Genomic DNA, 19,495 nt, shown 5'->3' on the forward strand with positions numbered 1-19,495 from the left:
ACCTAAAAGATTAAATAAATAAATTATTTAACCCTAATTCGGTAATAAATGCGTACTAGTGTTACTGTCATCCTAACTCATGCGATCGTATGAGTTTTGGTTATCTGTTCCATGCGATCGCATGGAAATGAATACCAGGCCAGAAGTTGGGCTTCGACAGGCTTCGTCCCAATTTTAGTTTTAAATTTTTTTTATTTTTTTCGGATTTAAATTTATAGAAAAATATTATATAATTTAAATAAAACTTATATTCTAAAAAAGAATTACTTATTAGTTTTTATAATTTTTAACAAAAGAAATAAAAAAATAAACTTTTTAATTTAAACACTTAAAAATATAGATATATATATATTTTTATATTTTTTAACACTTATAATATATACAAAATATTTTTAGAGATGAAAATATAGCATTTCAAGCTTTCTCCGGCAGCGGCGCCAAAAACTTGATGTGTGCGAGGGGTAGTACGAAATAGATTATATTTTACTACGAAATACTATTAAATATGATACAATTTTACACAAGTTATTTATTTATTTATTGAATGGATATACCTAAACCTTGCTACAACACTTATAGGCAGTGTACCTAATCGTAGAGTAGTGTAGTTTTTAGTAAGTCCGGTTCGTTCCACAGGAAGCTAGTTGAGTTTAACGCTATATTTTTTTATAACTATATTTGTATATATATATATATATATATATATATATATATATATATATATATATATATATATATATATATATATATATATATATATATATATATATATATATATATATATATATATAAGTAGTATTATTATAAAAAGGGGGTTTTACCGTTTAATGACTGGTTTGTCGATTTTAAATAAAGCTTAAAGATAAATGATGATAATTAAAATGCGTAAAATAAATAACAATGACGATATATAAAATTGCGAATAATAAAATGACAGTAATTAAAAGTACGATGAGAAATACGATAAAAGAATTATGTTTATTTAAACTTCTGTAACCATGATGTTTGACGTTTTGATTTAAAATTATTACTCTGGGTTAATTGTCCTTTGTCCTGGCTTATTTGATACCTATCTGGGTTTTGCCCATAATAGTCCATCGGTCATAATTATAAAATGCTCGTCAAATTAACCTTATTCCCGAAGTCAAATATTCCAACTAATTAGGGATTCGAACTGTAACAAGGTTTTAATACTTTGTTAATAATTACACCAGGTTATCGACTGCGTGTAATCCAAGGTTTTAATACTTTGTTAACAATTACACCAATTATCCTTGTATGTAATCCACCCCTATTTTAATTAGATATGAATATTAATTTACCCACTTAATCAGTTTGAATAATCAATTACCCAACCCGAATAATTAATTAAATGATTGTAAAGGATGTCATATAAACGTCACTAAATAGGACATACATAATCATTTAATAATTATTGGATTAACTAATTTGAAGATAGGTTCGACAGATTCCAATGAGTTGTCATTCGATTAGACAATACCCCCATCTATTAATAGTCTTCACATTTATTTATTTAAATGATTACAACTTAAAAATAGAATAATTACAACTAAAAAATTTACATATTGGGATGATATTGCGACTAAATATATGTTCATTTGGAGCACTATCAAGCTCTTGCGCATCTCGGAATATAGACGGCCAATAAAATCCTGATTCATAGACTTTTCTTGCGGTTAAGTTTGCTCCATGATGACCTCCTGTTGGTCCATGGTGACATTGGTGAAGGATCCCTGCTGCTTGTTTCTCATCTATGCACCTCCTGATTATTTGATCAGGGCAAATTCTAAACAGGTAAGGATCTTTGCAGTAGTAGTACTTGGCATCCCTGAAGAACTTCCTTCTTCGGGATGTGCTCATTCCTTTTTGTACTACTCCAGCAACTAGGTAGTTGGCTATGTCAGCATACCAAGGGGTATCACTAAATTGCGATCCTATGTTAGCTTCTCCTAAGCTCATAAGCTGTTCTTCCAGAAATTTGTCTCTGATATCTTGTTCAGCAAGTTGTTCCATCGCTGGGTTCTCCAAACGACTGAGATGGTCTGCTGCGACGTTCTCTGCTCCTTTCTTATCTTTGATCTCAATATCGAATTCTTGTAGGAGTAAGATCCATCGTAGGAGTCTCGGTTTAGCGTCTTGCTTAGTGGATATATATTTAAGGGCTGAATGATCTGTGTAAACCGTAGTTTTAGACAGGATGAGATAGGAACGGAATTTGTCGAAGGCAAAAACTACAGCTAGTAGCTCCTTTTTCGTGGTGGTATAATTCTCTTGAGCTTCGGTCAAGGTTTTGCTGGCGTAATAGATTGGATGGAAGTGCTTATCCGTCCGTTGTCCTAGTATAGATCCAACTGCGAAGTCGCTCGCATCACACATGATTTCGAATGGTAAGCTCCAACCGAGAGCAATCATGATGGGTACATGTGTGAGCTGTTCCTTCAGCTAGTTGAATGCTTTTCTGCATTCTTCATTGAAGACAAACGGAACTTCCTTTCCTAGGAGATGAGTGAGAGGTTGTGTGACCTTTGAAAAATCCTTAATGAACGTCGGTAAAAACCGGCGTGTCCTAGAAAACTCCTTACTATTTTTACTGTGGTAGGTTCTGGAAGTTTAGTAATAGTCTCAATCTTAGCCTTATCAACTTCTATTCCTGCTTTTGAAATCTTATGTCATAAAACTATGCCTTCTTTAACCATGAAGTGACATTTTTCCTAATTCAGAACTAAATTCGAATCTTCACACCGGGTGAGCATCTTGTCAAGGTTAGAAAGTCACGAATCAAAGGTACTACCAAAAACTGAGAAGTCATACATGAAGACTTCCATACAACGTTCAATCATGTCGTGGAATATGGCTACGATGCATCGCTGGAATGTAGCTGGTGCATTGCATAACCCAAAGGGCATGCATCGATAGGCAAATGTTTCATAAGGATAGGTGAAGGTTGGTTTTTTTTTTGGTCCTTGGGATTAAGAGGAATTTGAAAGTAGCCGGAAAAACCGTCAAGGAAACAATAGAACTCATTTCCTGATAGACGTTCCAACATTTGATCGATGAAGGGTAATGGAAAATGATCTTTCCGGGTTGCATCATTAAATTTACGATAGTCTATGCAAACCCTCCAACCGGTGACCTCCCATGTTGGAATAAGTTCATTATTCTCATTTTAGATTACAATCATTCCTCCTTTCTTGGGTACGACTTGAACAGGACTGACCCATGGTGAATCGGGAATGGGATAGAACAGACCGGTGTCCAGAAGTTTGATTACTTCTTTCTTGACAACTTCTTGAATCATAGGATTAACCCTTCTTTGCCTTTGAACTGATGGTTTGAAATCATCTTCCATGAAGATCTTGTGGGTGCAATAGTTGGGACTGATTCCTTTTATGTCAGAAATCTTTCAAGCAATCGCTTTCTTATGTGATTTCAGAACTTGAATCAATTTCGCCTTCTCTTGTGGCGTGAGGTCTTTTGAGATGATTACAGGGAGTTGCGATTCTCCTTCTAAGAATGCATACTCCAGATGCCCGGGTAACTTTTTCAATTCTAATTTCGGAGGTTCCTCGATAGATGGCTTCATTCTTACTAGCTCTGCTCTGTCTAACGAGTCATACCTCTCTTGAAATTCTGATTCTTCATCCTTAGTGGCGGTAACTGATTCTATCTGTTCTTCAGTTCTGGAAATTATCCTTCTTAAAGCTTCTTCTTCCGAAACGTCTTCCTTAGTTTCGAAGATAGGATTTCCCACACAGTCTTCTTCTGACTGGGGTTCCTGAAATACCGGAATGAAATTTGTTTGTTCATTCAGTCTTTGTGACTACCCGGAAATTTCCGATCAAATTTAAACTTAATCTTTAAACGATTTAATGTTTCCGACACGATAAGCAAAGTCTGTAATGTTTAAATCTCAAAAACTTTGAACTATCTTCATGTATTCATTTACCCTTCGACTGCTCTCGATGATTTACGAACAATTATGTGTAAATAGATATGTATGAATATATACACATGTGTGATTATTAAATTGAGAAATATTAATAAAACATTTAACGGTTTAGTTGATATGAAAATAAGTTATGAAGTTATTATATGACTTGAAAACGTTAACAAAGTATTGGATGTATAATACTTTACATGAACGTATTTGTTTCAATATATGTTTAATATATCTATTGACGAAATTAAAAGATAATATCAAATGATTGAGTTATCAAGATTCATTATGATTACGAGACTCTATTGAGAGGTCCACTTTGATTTAGGAAACCTTTCCTTTTAACGGTGTTCGGAATAAATGTTAAAGTGATCTTTAAGTAAGGACAAAGTGTCATGTAGCAAGAGCTAGACAGATTGGTGGAATTTCCTGTTGAATTCCAATACATGCCTTACAATAATTGCCTCGTGACTTTTGATAAGATAAACTATTTAACTTTCATATTATTTAATGTAAAAGTAAAATTGGGGAATATAGATAACTTAGAAAATGAATATCGATAAGTTAAGTAAACGATTGTAACACTTGTTTATTGATTCGATTGATTTATAGATATGTTAATTAGAACGATTGTGAAGTTAAATTAAACGTTGGCGCATAAATGAATCATATCAAATTATGCACTAGAGTGTAAAACGTAAGATGATATAATAATATCTAATATTTAAACGATTTTTAAATATATTAAACTTTGAAATATAATTAGTTTTTGAAAAAACTAAATATTATATTAGTAAGTAAATATTTCTAAAATATATAAGATTATATTTTTAAATGATAATATCATTATTTTACAAAGTGATAAAATATAATATTAACTTAGTCGTAAAACGTTTTGGATTTAAAATAGTATTATTATAATATATATTGGTAAATAACGAGACGTCGATTTATAGAAGTAAATGACCAAAACACTCAAATGAATAAGTTACACTTTGAGTGGGATAATTTTTCATTGATTTAAGTCTAATTATTGATAAAGGTACACGTCGCGAAACATAAAGTACAAGTTTTATAAGCGTACGAAAGGACGCTCAAAAAACCGGAATCGGCACGTAAGTCGAGCATCAACGTACTATTCATCGGTGCTAAAATTACAAATCAACTATGCACGAGAATATAATATAATATTTAATTAATTCTAAAGATTAAATATATTATATATTAAATAATATATATAATAATTCATAAGAGAGTGTCGGCAGTTTGATTGAAGCTTTATGAATTGGAAAGAGTCCTCATGCGATCGCATGGGCTCTTTAGACAACCCTCATGCGATCGCATTAGGTGGTAGGTGGGTGCAACATCCATATAAGTAGAAAATTTTCCAGTTTTTCTGATTCATTTTCATAAACACTCGCGCGCGCGCGCACACACACATACACACACACACACACACACACACACACACACACACACACACACATATATATATATATATATTAATATCATTATTATTATTATTATTATTATTATTATTATTATTATTATTATTATTATTATTATTATTATTAAGATTAATATTATTATTAATCTTATGGTTAGGAGTATTATTATTAGTAGTATTACATAAAATATTACGACGAAGTGCTGTCCGAATGATTACAAAATTGTTTTTCAAGCGGGATAGAGTTAAGGAAATTATGGGTTATAGCTATGGAAGTATGGGTAATGTTCGGGGGTATGCTCGTGAGGTCAATCTAGTGTTTATTGAAATGTCCCGTTCTTATTGATTAAAAACGTTCCATATTAATTGATTTCGTTGCGAGGTTTTGACCTCTATATGAGACGTTTTTCAAAGACTGCATTCATTTTAAAACAAACCATAACCTTTATTTCATCAATAAAGGTTTAAAAAGCTTTACGTAGATTATCAAATAATGATAATCTAAAATATCCTGTTTACACACGACCATTACATAATGGTTTACAATACAAATATGTTACATCGAAATCAGTTTCTTGAATGCAGTTTTTACACAATATCATACAAACATGGACTCCAAATCTTGTCCTTATTTTAGTATGCAACAGCGGAAGCTCTTAGTATTCACCTGAGAATAAACATGCTTTAAACGTCAACAAAAAATGTTGGTGAGTTATAGGTTTAACCTATATATATCAAATCGTAACAATAGACCACAAGATTTCATATTTCAATACACATCCCATACATAGAGATAAAAATCATTCATATGGTGAACACCTGGTAACCGACATTTACAAGATGCATATATATATATATATATATATATATATATATATATATATATATATATATATATATATATATATAAGAATATCCCCATCATTCCGGGACACCCTTCGGATATGATATAAATTTCGAAGTACTAAAGCATCCGGTACTTTGGATGGGGTTTGTTAGGCCCAATAGATCTATCTTTAGGATTCGCGTCAATTAGGGTGTCTGTTCCCTAATTCTTAGATTACCAGACTTAATAAAAAGGGGCATATTTGATTTCGATAATTCAACCATAGAATGTAGTTTCACGTACTTGTGTCTATTTTGTAAATCATTTATAAAACCTGCATGTATTCTCATCCCAAAAATATTAGATTTTAAAAGTGGGACTATAACTCACTTTCACAGATTTTTACTTCGTCGGGAAGTAAGACTTGGCCACTGGTTGATTCACGAACCTATAACAATATATACATGTATATCAAAGTATGTTCAAAATATATTTACAACACTTTTAATATATTTTGATGTTTTAAGTTTATTAAGTCAGCTGTCCTCGTTAATAACCTACAACTAGTTGTCCACAGTTAGATGTACAGAAATAAATCGATAAATATTATCTTGAATCAATCCACGACCCAGTGTATACGTATCTCAGTATTGATCACAACTCAAACTATATATATTTTGGAATCAACCTCAACCCTGTATAGCTAACTCCAACATTCACATATAGAGTATCTATGGTTGTTCCGAAATATATATAGATGTGTCGACATGCTAGGTCGAAACATTGTATACGTGTCTATGGTATCTCAAGATTACATAATATACAATACAAGTTGATTAAGTTATGGTTGGAATAGATTTGTTACCAATTTTCACGTAGCTAAAATGAGAAAAATTATCCAATCTTGTTTTACCCATAACTTCTTCATTTTAAATCCGTTTTGAGTGAATCAAATTGCTATGGTTTCATATTGAACTCTATTTTATGAATCTAAACAGAAAAAGTATAGGTTTATAGTCGGAAAAATAAGTTACAAGTCGTTTTTGTAAAGGTAGTCATTTCAGTCGAAAGAACGACGTCTAGATGACCATTTTAGAAAACATACTTCCACTTTGAGTTTAACCATAATTTTTGGATATAGTTTCATGTTCATAATAAAAATCATTTTCTCAGAATAACAACTTTTAAATCAAAGTTTATCATAGTTTTTAATTAACTAACCCAAAACAGCCCGCGGTGTTACTACGACGGCGTAAATCCGGTTTTACGGTGTTTTTCGTGTTTCCAGGTTTTAAATCATTAAGTTAGCATATCATATAGATATAGAACATGTGTTTAGTTGATTTTAAAAGTCAAGTTAGAAGGATTAACTTTTGTTTGCGAACAAGTTTAGAATTAACTAAACTATGTTCTAGTGATTACAAGTTTAAACCTTCGAATAAGATAGCTTTATATGTATGAATCGAATGATGTTATGAACATCATTACTACCTTAAGTTCCTTGGATAAACCTACTGGAAAAGAGAAAAATGGATCTAGCTTCAATGGATCCTTGGATGGCTCGAAGTTCTTGAAGCAGAATCATGACACGAAAACAAGTTCAAGTAAGATCATCACTTGAAATAAGATTGTTATAGTTATAGAAATTGAACCAAAGTTTGAATATGATTATTACCTTGTATTAGAATGATAACCTACTGTAAGAAACAAAGATTTCTTGAGGTTGGATGATCACCTTACAAGATTGGAAGTGAGCTAGCAAACTTGAACGTATTCTTGATTTTATGAAACTAGAACTTTTGGAATTTATGAAGAACACTTACAACTTGAAGATAGAACTTGAGAGAGATCAATTAGATGAATAAAATTGAAGAATGAAAGTGTTTGTAGGTGTTTTTGGTCGTTGGTGTATGGATTAGATATAAAGGATATGTAATTTTGTTTTCATGTAAATAAGTCATGAATGATTACTCATATTTTTATAATTTTATGAGATATTTCATGCTAGTTGCCAAATGATGGTTCCCACATGTGTTAGGTGACTCACATGGGCTGCTAAGAGCTGATAATTGGAGTGTATATACCAATAGTACATACATCTAAAAGCTGTGTATTGTACGAGTACGAATACGGGTGCATACGAGTAGAATTGTTGATGAAACTGAACGAGGATGTAATTGTAAGCATTTTTGTTAAGTAGAAGTATTTTGATAAGTGTCTTGAAGTCTTTCAAAAGTGTATGAATACATATTAAAACACTACATGTATATACATTTTAACTGAGTCGTTAAGTCATCGTTAGTCGTTACATGTAAATGTTGTTTTGAAACCTTTAGGTTAACGATCTTGTTAAATGTTGTTAACCCAATGTTTATAATATCAAAAGAGATTTTAAATTATTATATTATCATAATATTATGATGTACGAATATCTCTTAATATGATATATATATACATTAAATGTAGTTACAACGTTAAACGTTACATATATGTCTCGTTTCAAAATCATTAAGTTAGTAGTCTTGTTTTTACATATGTAGTTCATTGTTAATATAATTAATGATATGTTTACTTATCATAATATCATGTTAACTATATATATAACCATATATATGTCATCATATAGTTTTTACAAGTTTTAACGTTCGTGAATCACCGGTCAACTTGGGTGGTCAATTGTCTATATGAAACCTATTTCAATTAATCAAGTCTTAACAAGTTTGATTGCTTAACATGTTGGAAACATTTAATCATGTAAATATCAATCTCAATTAATATATATAAACATGGAAAAGTTCGGGTCACTACAGTACCTACCCGTTAAATAAATTTCGTCCCGAAATTTTAAGCTGTTGAAGGTGTTGACGAATCTTCTGGAAATAGATGCGGGTATTTCTTCTTCATCTGATCTTCATGCTCCCAGGTGAACTCGGGTCCTCTACGAGCATTCCATCGAACCTTAATAATTGGTATCTTGTTTTGCTTAAGTCTTTTAACCTCACGATCCATTATTTCGACGGGTTCTTCGATGAATTGAAGTTTTTCGTTGATTTGGATTTCATCTAACGGAATAGTGAGATCTTCTTTAGCAAAACATTTCTTCAAATTCGAGACGTGGAAAGTGTTATGTACAGCCACGAGTTGTTGAGGTAACTCAAGTCGGTAAGCTACTGGTCCGACACGATCAATAATCTTGAATGGTCCAATATACCTTGGATTTAATTTTCCTCGTTTACCAAATCGAACAACGCCTTTCCAAGGTGCAACTTTAAGCATGACCATCTCTCCAATTTCAAATTCTATATCTTTTCTTTTAATGTCAGCGTAGCTCTTTTGTCGACTTTGGGCGGTTTTCAACCGTTGTTGAATTTGGATGATCTTCTCGGTAGTTTCTTGTATAATCTCCGGACCCGTAATCTGTCTATCCCCCACTTCACTCCAACAAATCGGAGACCTGCACTTTCTACCATAAAGTGCTTCAAACGGCGCCATCTCAATGCTTGAATGGTAGCTGTTGTTGTAGGAAAATTCTGCTAACGGTAGATGTCGATCCCAACTGTTTCCGAAATCAATAACACATGCTCGTAGGATGTCTTCAAGCGTTTGTATCGTCCTTTCGCTCTGCCCATCAGTTTGTGGATGATAGGCAGTACTCATGTCTAGACGAGTTCCTAATGCTTGCTGTAATGTCTGTCAGAATCTTGAAATAAATCTTCCATCCCTATCAGAGATAATAGAGATTGGTATTCCATGTCTGGAGACGACTTCCTTCAAATACAGTCGTGCTAACTTCTCCATCTTGTCATCTTCTCTTATTGGCAGGAAGTGTGCTGATTTGGTGAGACGATCAACTATTACCCAAATAGTATCAAAACCACTTGCAGTCCTTGGCAATTTAGAGATGAAATCCATGGTAATGTTTTCCCATTTCCATTCCGGGATTTCGGGTTGTTGAAGTAGACCTGATGGTTTCTGATGCTCAGCTTTGACCTTAGAACACGTCAAACATTCTCCTACGTATTTTGCAACATCGGCTTTCATACCCGGCCACCAAAAATGTTTCTTGAGATCCTTGTACATCTTCCCCGTTCCAGGATGTATTGAGTATCTGGTTTTATGAGCTTCTCTAAGTAACATTTCTCTCATATCTCTAAATTTTGGTACCCAAATCCTTTCAGCCCTATACCGGGTTCCGTCTTCCCGAATATTAAGATGCTTCTCCGATCCTTTGGGTATTTCATCCTTTAAATTTCCCTCTTTTAAAACTCCTTGTTGCGCCTCCTTTATTTGAGTAGTAATGTTATTATGAATTATTATATTCATAGATTTTACTCGAATGGGTTCTCTGTCCTTCCTGCTCAAGGCATCGGCTACCACATTTGCCTTCCCTGGGTGGTAACGAATCTCAAAGTCGTAATCATTCAATAATTCAATCCACCTACGCTGCCTCATATTCAGTTGTTTCTGATTAAATATGTGTTGAAGACTTTTGTGATCGGTATATATAATATTTTTGACCCCATATAAGTAGTGCCTCCAAGTCTTTAATGCAAAAACAACCGCGCCTAATTCCAAATCATGTGTCGTATAATTTTGTTCGTGAATCTTCAATTGTCTAGACGCATAAGCAATCACCTTCGTTCGTTGCATTAATACACAACCGAGACCTTGCTTTGATGCATCACAATAAATCACAAAATCATCATTCCCTTCAGGCAATGACAATATAGGTGCCGTAGTTAGCTTTTTCTTCAATAACTGAAACGCTTTCTCTTGTTCATCATTCCATTCAAATTTCTTCCCTTTATGCGTTAATGCAGTCAAGGGTTTTGCTATTCTGGAAAAGTCTTGGATGAACCTTCTGCAGTAACCAGCTAGTCCTAAAAACTGGCGAATGTGTTTCGGAGTTTTCGGGGTTTCCCACTTTTCAACAGTTTCTATCTTTGTCGGATCCACCTTAATACCTTCTTTGTTCACTATGTGACCGAGGAATTGAACTTCTTCCAACCAAAATGCACACTTTGAAAACTTAGCGTACAATTCTTCCTTCCTCAATACTTCTAACACCTTTCTCAAATGTTCACCGTGTTCTTGGTCATTCTTTGAGTAAATAAGTATGTCATCAATGAAAACAATGACAAACTTGTCAAGGTATGGTCCACACACTCGGTTCATAAGGTCCATGAACACAGCTGGTGCATTAGTTAAACCAAACGGTATGACCATAAACTCGTAATGACCGTAACGTGTTCTGAAAGCAGTCTTTGGAATATCATCTTCTTTCACCCGCATTTGATGATACCCGGAACGTAAGTCAATCTTTGAATAAACAGACGAGCCTTGTAGTTGATCAAATAAGTCATCGATTCTCGGTAGTGGGTAGCGGTTCTTTATGGTAAGTTTGTTCAACTCTAGGTAGTCGATACACAACCTGAATGTACCATCTTTCTTCTTGACAAACAAAATAGGAGCTCCCCACGGTGATGTGCTTGGTCGAATGAAACCACGCTCTAAAAGTTCTTGTAATTGGCTTTGTAGTTCTTTCATCTCGCTGGGTGTGAGTCTGTAAGGAGCACGAGCTATTGGTGCAGCTCCTGGTACAAGATCTATTTGAAATTCAACGGATCGATGTGGGGGTAATCCCGGTAATTCTTTCGGAAATACATCGGGAAATTCTTTTGCAATGGGAACATCATTGATGCTCTTTTCTTCAGTTTGTATTTTCTCGACGTGTGCTAGAACAACATAGCAACCTTTTGTTATTAGTTTTTGTGCCTTCAAATTACTAATAAGATGTAGCTTCGTGTTGCCCTTTTCTCCGTACACCATTAAGGGTTTTCCTTTTTCTCGTATAATGCGAATTGCATTTTTGTAACAAAAGATCTCTGCTTTCACTTCTTTCAACCAGTCCATACCGATTATCACATCAAAACTCCCTAACTCTACTGGTATCAAATCAATCTTAAATGTTTCGCTAACCAGTTTAATTTCTCGATTCCGACATATATTATCTGCTGAAATTATTTTACCATTTGCTAATTCGAGTAAAAATTTACTATCCAAAGGCGTCAATGGACAACTTAATTTAGCATAAAAATCTCTACTCATATAGCTTCTATCCGCACCCGAATCAAATAAAACGTAAGCATATTTATTGTCAATAAGAAACGTACCCGTAACAAGCTCCGGGTCTTCCTGTGCCTCTGCAGCATTAATATTGAAAACTCTTCCGTGGCCTTGTCCATTCGTGTTCTCCTGGTTCGGGCAATTTCTAATAATGTGGCCCGGTTTTCCACATTTATAACAAACTACATTGGCATAACTTGCTCCGACACTACTTGCTCCGCCATTAATCGTCCCGACACCATTTGTTCCTTTCGTTCTATTAACCCCTGGTCCGTAGACCTCACACTTCGCCGCGCTATGACCATTTCTTTTACACTTGTTGCAAAATTTGGTGCAGAACCCCGAGTGATTCTTTTCACACCTTTGGCATAGCTGCTTCTGATTGTTGTTGTTGTTGTTACGGTTATTATTGTTGTTGGGATGATTGTTGTAGTTGCTGTTGTTGTTGTTGTTGTTGTTGTTGTTGTTGTTGTTGTTGTTATTGTTGTTGTTGGGCCGTTTGTTGTAGTTGCGATTGATGTTGCGATTGTTGTGATAATTGTTGCGATTATTGTTGTAATTGCTGTTGTTGTTGTATTGGTGATTCTTATCACCGTTTTCCTCCCACTTTCTTTTGACTTGCTTCACATTGGCTTCTTCAGCAGTCTGTTCTTTAATTCTTTCTTCAATCTGGTTCACTAGTTTGTGAGCCATTCTACATGCCTGTTGTATGGAGGCGGGCTCGTGTGAACTTATATCTTCTTGGATTCTTTCCGCTAATCCTTTCACAAACGCGTCGATCTTCTCTTCCTCATCTTCGAATGCTCCCGGACACAATAGGCACAATTTTGTGAATCGTCTTTCGTACGTGGTAATATCAAATCCTTGGGTTCGTAACCCTCTAAGTTCTGTCTTGAGCTTATTGACCTCGATTCTGGGACGGTACTTCTCGTTCATCAAGTGCTTGAATGCTGACCACGGTAGTGCGTACGCATCGTCTTGTCCCACTTGCTCTAGATAGGTATTCCACCATGTTAACGCAGAACCTGTGAAGGTATGCGTAGCGTACTTCACTTTGTCCTCTTCAGTACACTTACTTATGGCAAACACCGATTCAACCTTCTCGGTCCACCGTTTCAATCCGATCGGTCCTTCGGTTCCATCAAATTCTAAAGGTTTGCAGGCAGTGAATTCTTTGTAGGTGCATCCTACACGATTTCCTTTACTGCTAGATCCAAGGTTATTGTTGGTATGTAGCGCAGCCTGTACTGCGGCTATGTTTGAAGCTAGAAAAGTACGGAATTCCTCTTCATTCATATTCACGGTGTGTCGAGTAGTCGGTGCCATTTCTTTCAAAATAGTTAAATGGAACAAGTTAATCATACAGAATATTAAGAGTAGTTAATAGTATTTCGTAGCATAATATGAACTCATTTATAAAAGCTTTTTCTTCATATTAGCGTTTTATAAGTTTAAATTCGGGTAGTACCTACCCGTTAAGTTCATACTTAGTAGCTAATATACAATTCAACTACTACAATTCTATATGAAAAACTGATTATAATAATATTTCGCGTTCAAACTTTTACACAATATTTTACAAACTTACAATACCGCTTATTTTACATATAGCATGAAATATAGCACACAATAAATTTGATACAAGATGGTTGTGAAGATAATTCTAGCTAGTACACAAGTCGTTCAGCAAAGGCAATAAAGACACGTAATTCATACGTCCAGAAACAAGTCATGCATTCTAGTTTTACTAGGATTACTTCCCATCCTTGGTCTTGTGGAACATAACCGTTATGGCCGTTGATAAGACAGCGTGTTGTAACGTCGTCAAAGGGACGAGGGTTACGTAATGTCCAACAGTCCCGTAACAATCTAAAAACCTCATTTCTTACCCCAATTACCGACTCCGTCACTTGTGGGAACGTTTTGTTTAATAGTTGTAGCCCGATGTTCTTGTTCTCACTTTGGTGAGAAGCGAACATTACTAATCCGTAAGCATAACATGCTTCTTTATGTTGCATGTTAGCCGCTTTTTCTAAATCACGAAGTCCAATATTCGGATATATTGAGTCAAAATAATTTCTTAACCCGTTGCGTAAAATAGCATTTGGGTTCCCCACAATATATGCGTCAAAGTAAACACATCGTAACTTATGGGTTTCCCAATGTGATATCCCCCATCTTTCAAACGAAAGTCTCTTATAAACCAAGACATTCTTGGAACGTTCTTCGAATGTCTTACAAACTGATCTCGCCTTAAATAGTTGTGCCGAAGAATTCTGACCGACTCTAGACAAGATTTCATCAATCATGTCTCCGGGTAGGTCTCTTAAAATATTGGGTTGTCTATCCATTTTGTGTTTTTATACTGTAAAATAGACAAGAGTTAGATTCATAAAAAAAATACTTATTAATACAAGCAATTTTTACATATATCATAAAGCATAAGCACACTATATTACATATATTACACCACACGAATACAACTATCTTATTCCGACTCGCTTGTTTCTTCTTCTTCGGTTTTGGTTCGTTTTGCCAAGTTTCTAGGGATATATGATGTTCCCCTAATATGAGCCGTCGTGATCCACATTGATTTAGAAAAACCTGGTGGTTTAAAGGTTCCCGGGTCATTGTTACAACTTAAGGACTTTGGGGGTTGACGATACATATAAAGTTCATCGGGGTTGGAATTAGATTTCTCTATTTTTATGCCCTTTCCCTTATTATTTTCTTTTACCTTTTTAAATTCAGTTGGGGTAATTTCTATAACATCATCGGAATTCTCGTCGGAATCCGATTCATCGGAGAATTGGTAATCCTCCCAATATTTTGCTTCCTTGGCGGAAACACCATTGACCATAATTAACCTTGGTCGGTTGGTTGAGGATTTTCTTTTACTTAACCGTTTTATTATTTCCCCCACCGGTTCTATTTCTTCATCCGGTTCCGATTCTTCTTCCGGTTCCGATTCTTCTTCCGGTTCCGACTCTTCTTCCGGTTCCTCTTCGGGAACTTGTGAATCAGTCCACGAATCATTCCAATTTACATTCGACTCTTCATTATTATTAGGTGAGTCAATGGGACTTGTTCTAGAGGTAGACATCTATCACATAATATCAAACGCGTTAAGAGATTAATATATCACATAATACTCACATGTTAAAAATATATAGTTTCCAACAAAATTTGTTAAGCAATCATTTTTCAAGTAAACACGGTCGAAGTCCAGACTCACTAATGCATCCTAACAAACTCGATAAGACACACTAATGCAAAATTCTGGTTCTCTAAGACCAACGCTCTGATACCAACTGAAATGTCCCGTTCTTATTGATTAAAAACGTTCCATATTAATTGATTTCGTTGCGAGGTTTTGACCTATATATGAGACGTTTTTCAAAGACTGCATTCATTTTAAAACAAACCATAACCTTTATTTCATCAATAAAGGTTTAAAAAGCTTTACGTAGATTATCAAATAATGATAATCTAAAATATCCTGTTTACACACGACCATTACATAATGGTTTACAATACAAATATGTTACATCGAAATCAGTTTCTTGAATGCAGTTTTTACACAATATCATACAAACATGGACTCCAAATCTTGTCCTTATTTTAGTATGCAACAGTGGAAGCTCTTAGTATTCACCTGAGAATAAACATGCTTTAAACGTCAACAAAAAATGTTGGTGAGTTATAGGTTTAACCTATATATATCAAATTGTAACAATAGACCACAAGATTTCATATTTCAATACACATCCCATACATAGAGATAAAAGTCATTCATATGGTGAACACCTGGTAACCGACATTAACAAGATGCATATATATATATATATAAGAATATCTCCATCATTCCGGGACACCCTTCGGATATGATATAAATTTCGAAGTACTAAAGCATCCGGTACTTTGGATGGGGTTTGTTAGGCCCAATAGATCTATCTTTAGGATTCGCGTCAATTAGGGTGTCTGTTCCCTAATTCTTAGATTACCAGACTTAATAAAAAGGGGCATATTCGATTTCGATAATTCAACCATAGAATGTAGTTTCACGTACTTGTGTCTATTTTGTAAATCATTTATAAAACCTGCATGTATTCTCATCCCAAAAATATTAGATTTTAAAAGTGGGACTATAACTCACTTTCACAGATTTTTACTTCGTCAGAAAGTAAGACTTGGCCACTGGTTGATTCACGAACCTATAACAATATATACATGTATATCAAAGTATGTTCAAAATATATTTACAACACTTTTAATATATTTTGATGTTTTAAGTTTATTAAGTCAGCTGTCCTCGTTAATAACCTACAACTAGTTGTCCACAGGTAGATGTACAGAAATAAATCGATAAATATTATCTTGAATCAATCCACGACCCAGTGTATACGTATCTCAGTATTGATCACAACTCAAACTATATATATTTTGGAATCAACCTCAACCCTGTATAGCTAACTCCAACATTCACATATAGAGTGTCTATGGTTGTTCCGAAATATATATAGATGTGTCGACATGCTAGGTCGAAACATTGTATACGTGTCTATGGTATCTCAAGATTACATAATATACAATACAAGTTGATTAAGTTATGGTTGGAATAGATTTGTTACCAATTTTCACGTAGCTAAAATGAGAAAAATTATCCAATCTTGTTTTACCCATAACTTCTTCATTTTAAATCCGTTTTGAGTGAATCAAATTGCTATGGTTTCATATTGAACTCTATTTTATGAATCTAAACATAAAAAGTATAGGTTTATAGTCGGAAAAATAAGTTACAAGTTGTTTTTGTAAAGGTAGTCATTTCAGTCGAAAGAACGACGTCTAGATGACCATTTTAGAAAACATACTTCCACTTTGAGTTTAACCATAATTTTTGGATATAGTTTCATGTTCATAATAAAAATCATTTTCTCAGAATAACAACTTTTAAATCAAAGTTTATCATAGTTTTTAATTAACTAACCCAAAACAGCCCGCGGTGTTACTATGACGGCGTAAATCCGGTTTTACGGTGTTTTTCGTGTTTCCAGGTTTTAAATCATTAAGTTAGCATATCATATAGATATATAACATGTGTTTAGTTGATTTTAAAAGTCAAGTTAGAAGGATTAACTTTTGTTTGCGAACAAGTTTAGAATTAACTAAACTATGTTCTAGTGATTACAAGTTTAAACCTTCGAATAAGATAGCTTTATATGTATGAATCGAATGATGTTATGAACATCATTACTACCTTAAGTTCCTTGGATAAACCTATTGGAAAAGAGAAAAATGGATCTAGCTTCAATGGATCCTTGGATGGCTCGAAGTTCTTGAAGTAGAATCATGACACGAAAACAAGTTCAAGTAAGATCATCACTTGAAATAAGATTGTTATAGTTATAGAAATTGAACCAAAGTTTGAATATGATTATTACCTTGTATTAGAATGATAACCTACTGTAAGAAACAAAGATTTCTTGAGGTTGGATGATCACCTTACAAGATTGGAAGTGAGCTAGCAAACTTGAACGTATTCTTGATTTTATGAAACTAGAACTTTTGGAATTTATGAAGAACACTTACAACATGAAGATAGAACTTGAGAGAGATCAATTAGATGAATAAAATTGAAGAATGAAAGTGTTTGTAGGTGTTTTTGGTCGTTGGTGTATGGATTAGATATAAAGGATATGTAATTTTGTTTTCATGTAAATAAGTCATGAATGATTACTCATATTTTTGTAATTTTATGAGATATTTCATGCTAGTTGCCAAATGATGGTTCCCACATGTGTTAGGTGACTCACATGGGCTGCTAAGAGCTGATCATTGGAGTGTATATACCAATAGTACATACATCTAAAAGCTGTGTATTGTACGAGTACGAATACAGGTGCATACGAGTAGAATTGTTGATGAAACTGAACGAGGATGTAATTGTAAGCATTTATGTTAAGTAGAAGTATTTTGATAAGTGTCTTGAAGTCTTTCAAAAGTGTATGAATACATATTAAAACACTACATGTATATACATTTTAACTGAGTCGTTAAGTCATCGTTAGTCGTTACATGTAAATGTTGTTTTGAAACCTTTAGGTTAACGATCTTGTTAAATGTTGTTAACCCAATGTTTATAATATCAAAAGAGATTTTAAATTATTATATTATCATAATATTATGATGTACGAATATCTCTTAATATGATATATATACATTAAATGTAGTTACAACGATAAACGTTACATATATGTCTCGTTTCAAAATCATTAAGTTAGTAGTCTTGTTTTTACATATGTAGTTCATTGTTAATATAATTAATGATATGTTTACTTATCATAATATCATGTTAACTATATATATAACCATATATATGTCATCATATAGTTTTTACAAGTTTTAACGTTCGTGAATCACCGGTCAACTTGGGTGGTCAATTGTCTATATGAAACCTATTTCAATTAATCAAGTCTTAACAAGTTTGATTGCTTAACATGTTGGAAACATTTAATCATGTAAATATCAATCTCAATTAATATATATAAACATGGAAATGTTCGGGTCACTACATTTATCATCTTCGTTGCGTCTATGTACCTTTTCTGCAATATTGAATCTCAATATTGATACGTGAGTACTCATAACTTAACTTTTATACATTAATAGTGTATCCCTGACTAGTGCTCGAGTAGATATGATTATGCATGCTTGTATTTTAAATTTTGTCATTAAATAGTCTATGATAGATCATGAATTAAATACATATGCTACTAGGATAAGGTATATGTTATACATGTCATTGAAAAGCTGGCGAAAAATCAATAACTTTTCATTTAGAAATTGTGCGATTTCGATGAACGGATTCAAAGATATGGTCAACTGAATTATTATTGATTTTAGTATTATTATTGTAAAAATGATTATTGTTACTGTCGTCGTATCATCGTCGTTATTATTATTATCCAATTATTATTATTATTATTATTATTATTATTATTATTATTATTATTATTATTATTATTATTATTATTATTATTATTATTATTATTATTATTATTATTATTATTATTATTATGATTATTATTATTATGATTATTATTATTATTATTATTATTATTATTATTATTATTATTAT

Source organism: Rutidosis leptorrhynchoides, chromosome 1, assembly GCF_046630445.1.
Source record: "Rutidosis leptorrhynchoides isolate AG116_Rl617_1_P2 chromosome 1, CSIRO_AGI_Rlap_v1, whole genome shotgun sequence".
NCBI classification, from domain to species: domain Eukaryota; kingdom Viridiplantae; phylum Streptophyta; class Magnoliopsida; order Asterales; family Asteraceae; genus Rutidosis; species Rutidosis leptorrhynchoides.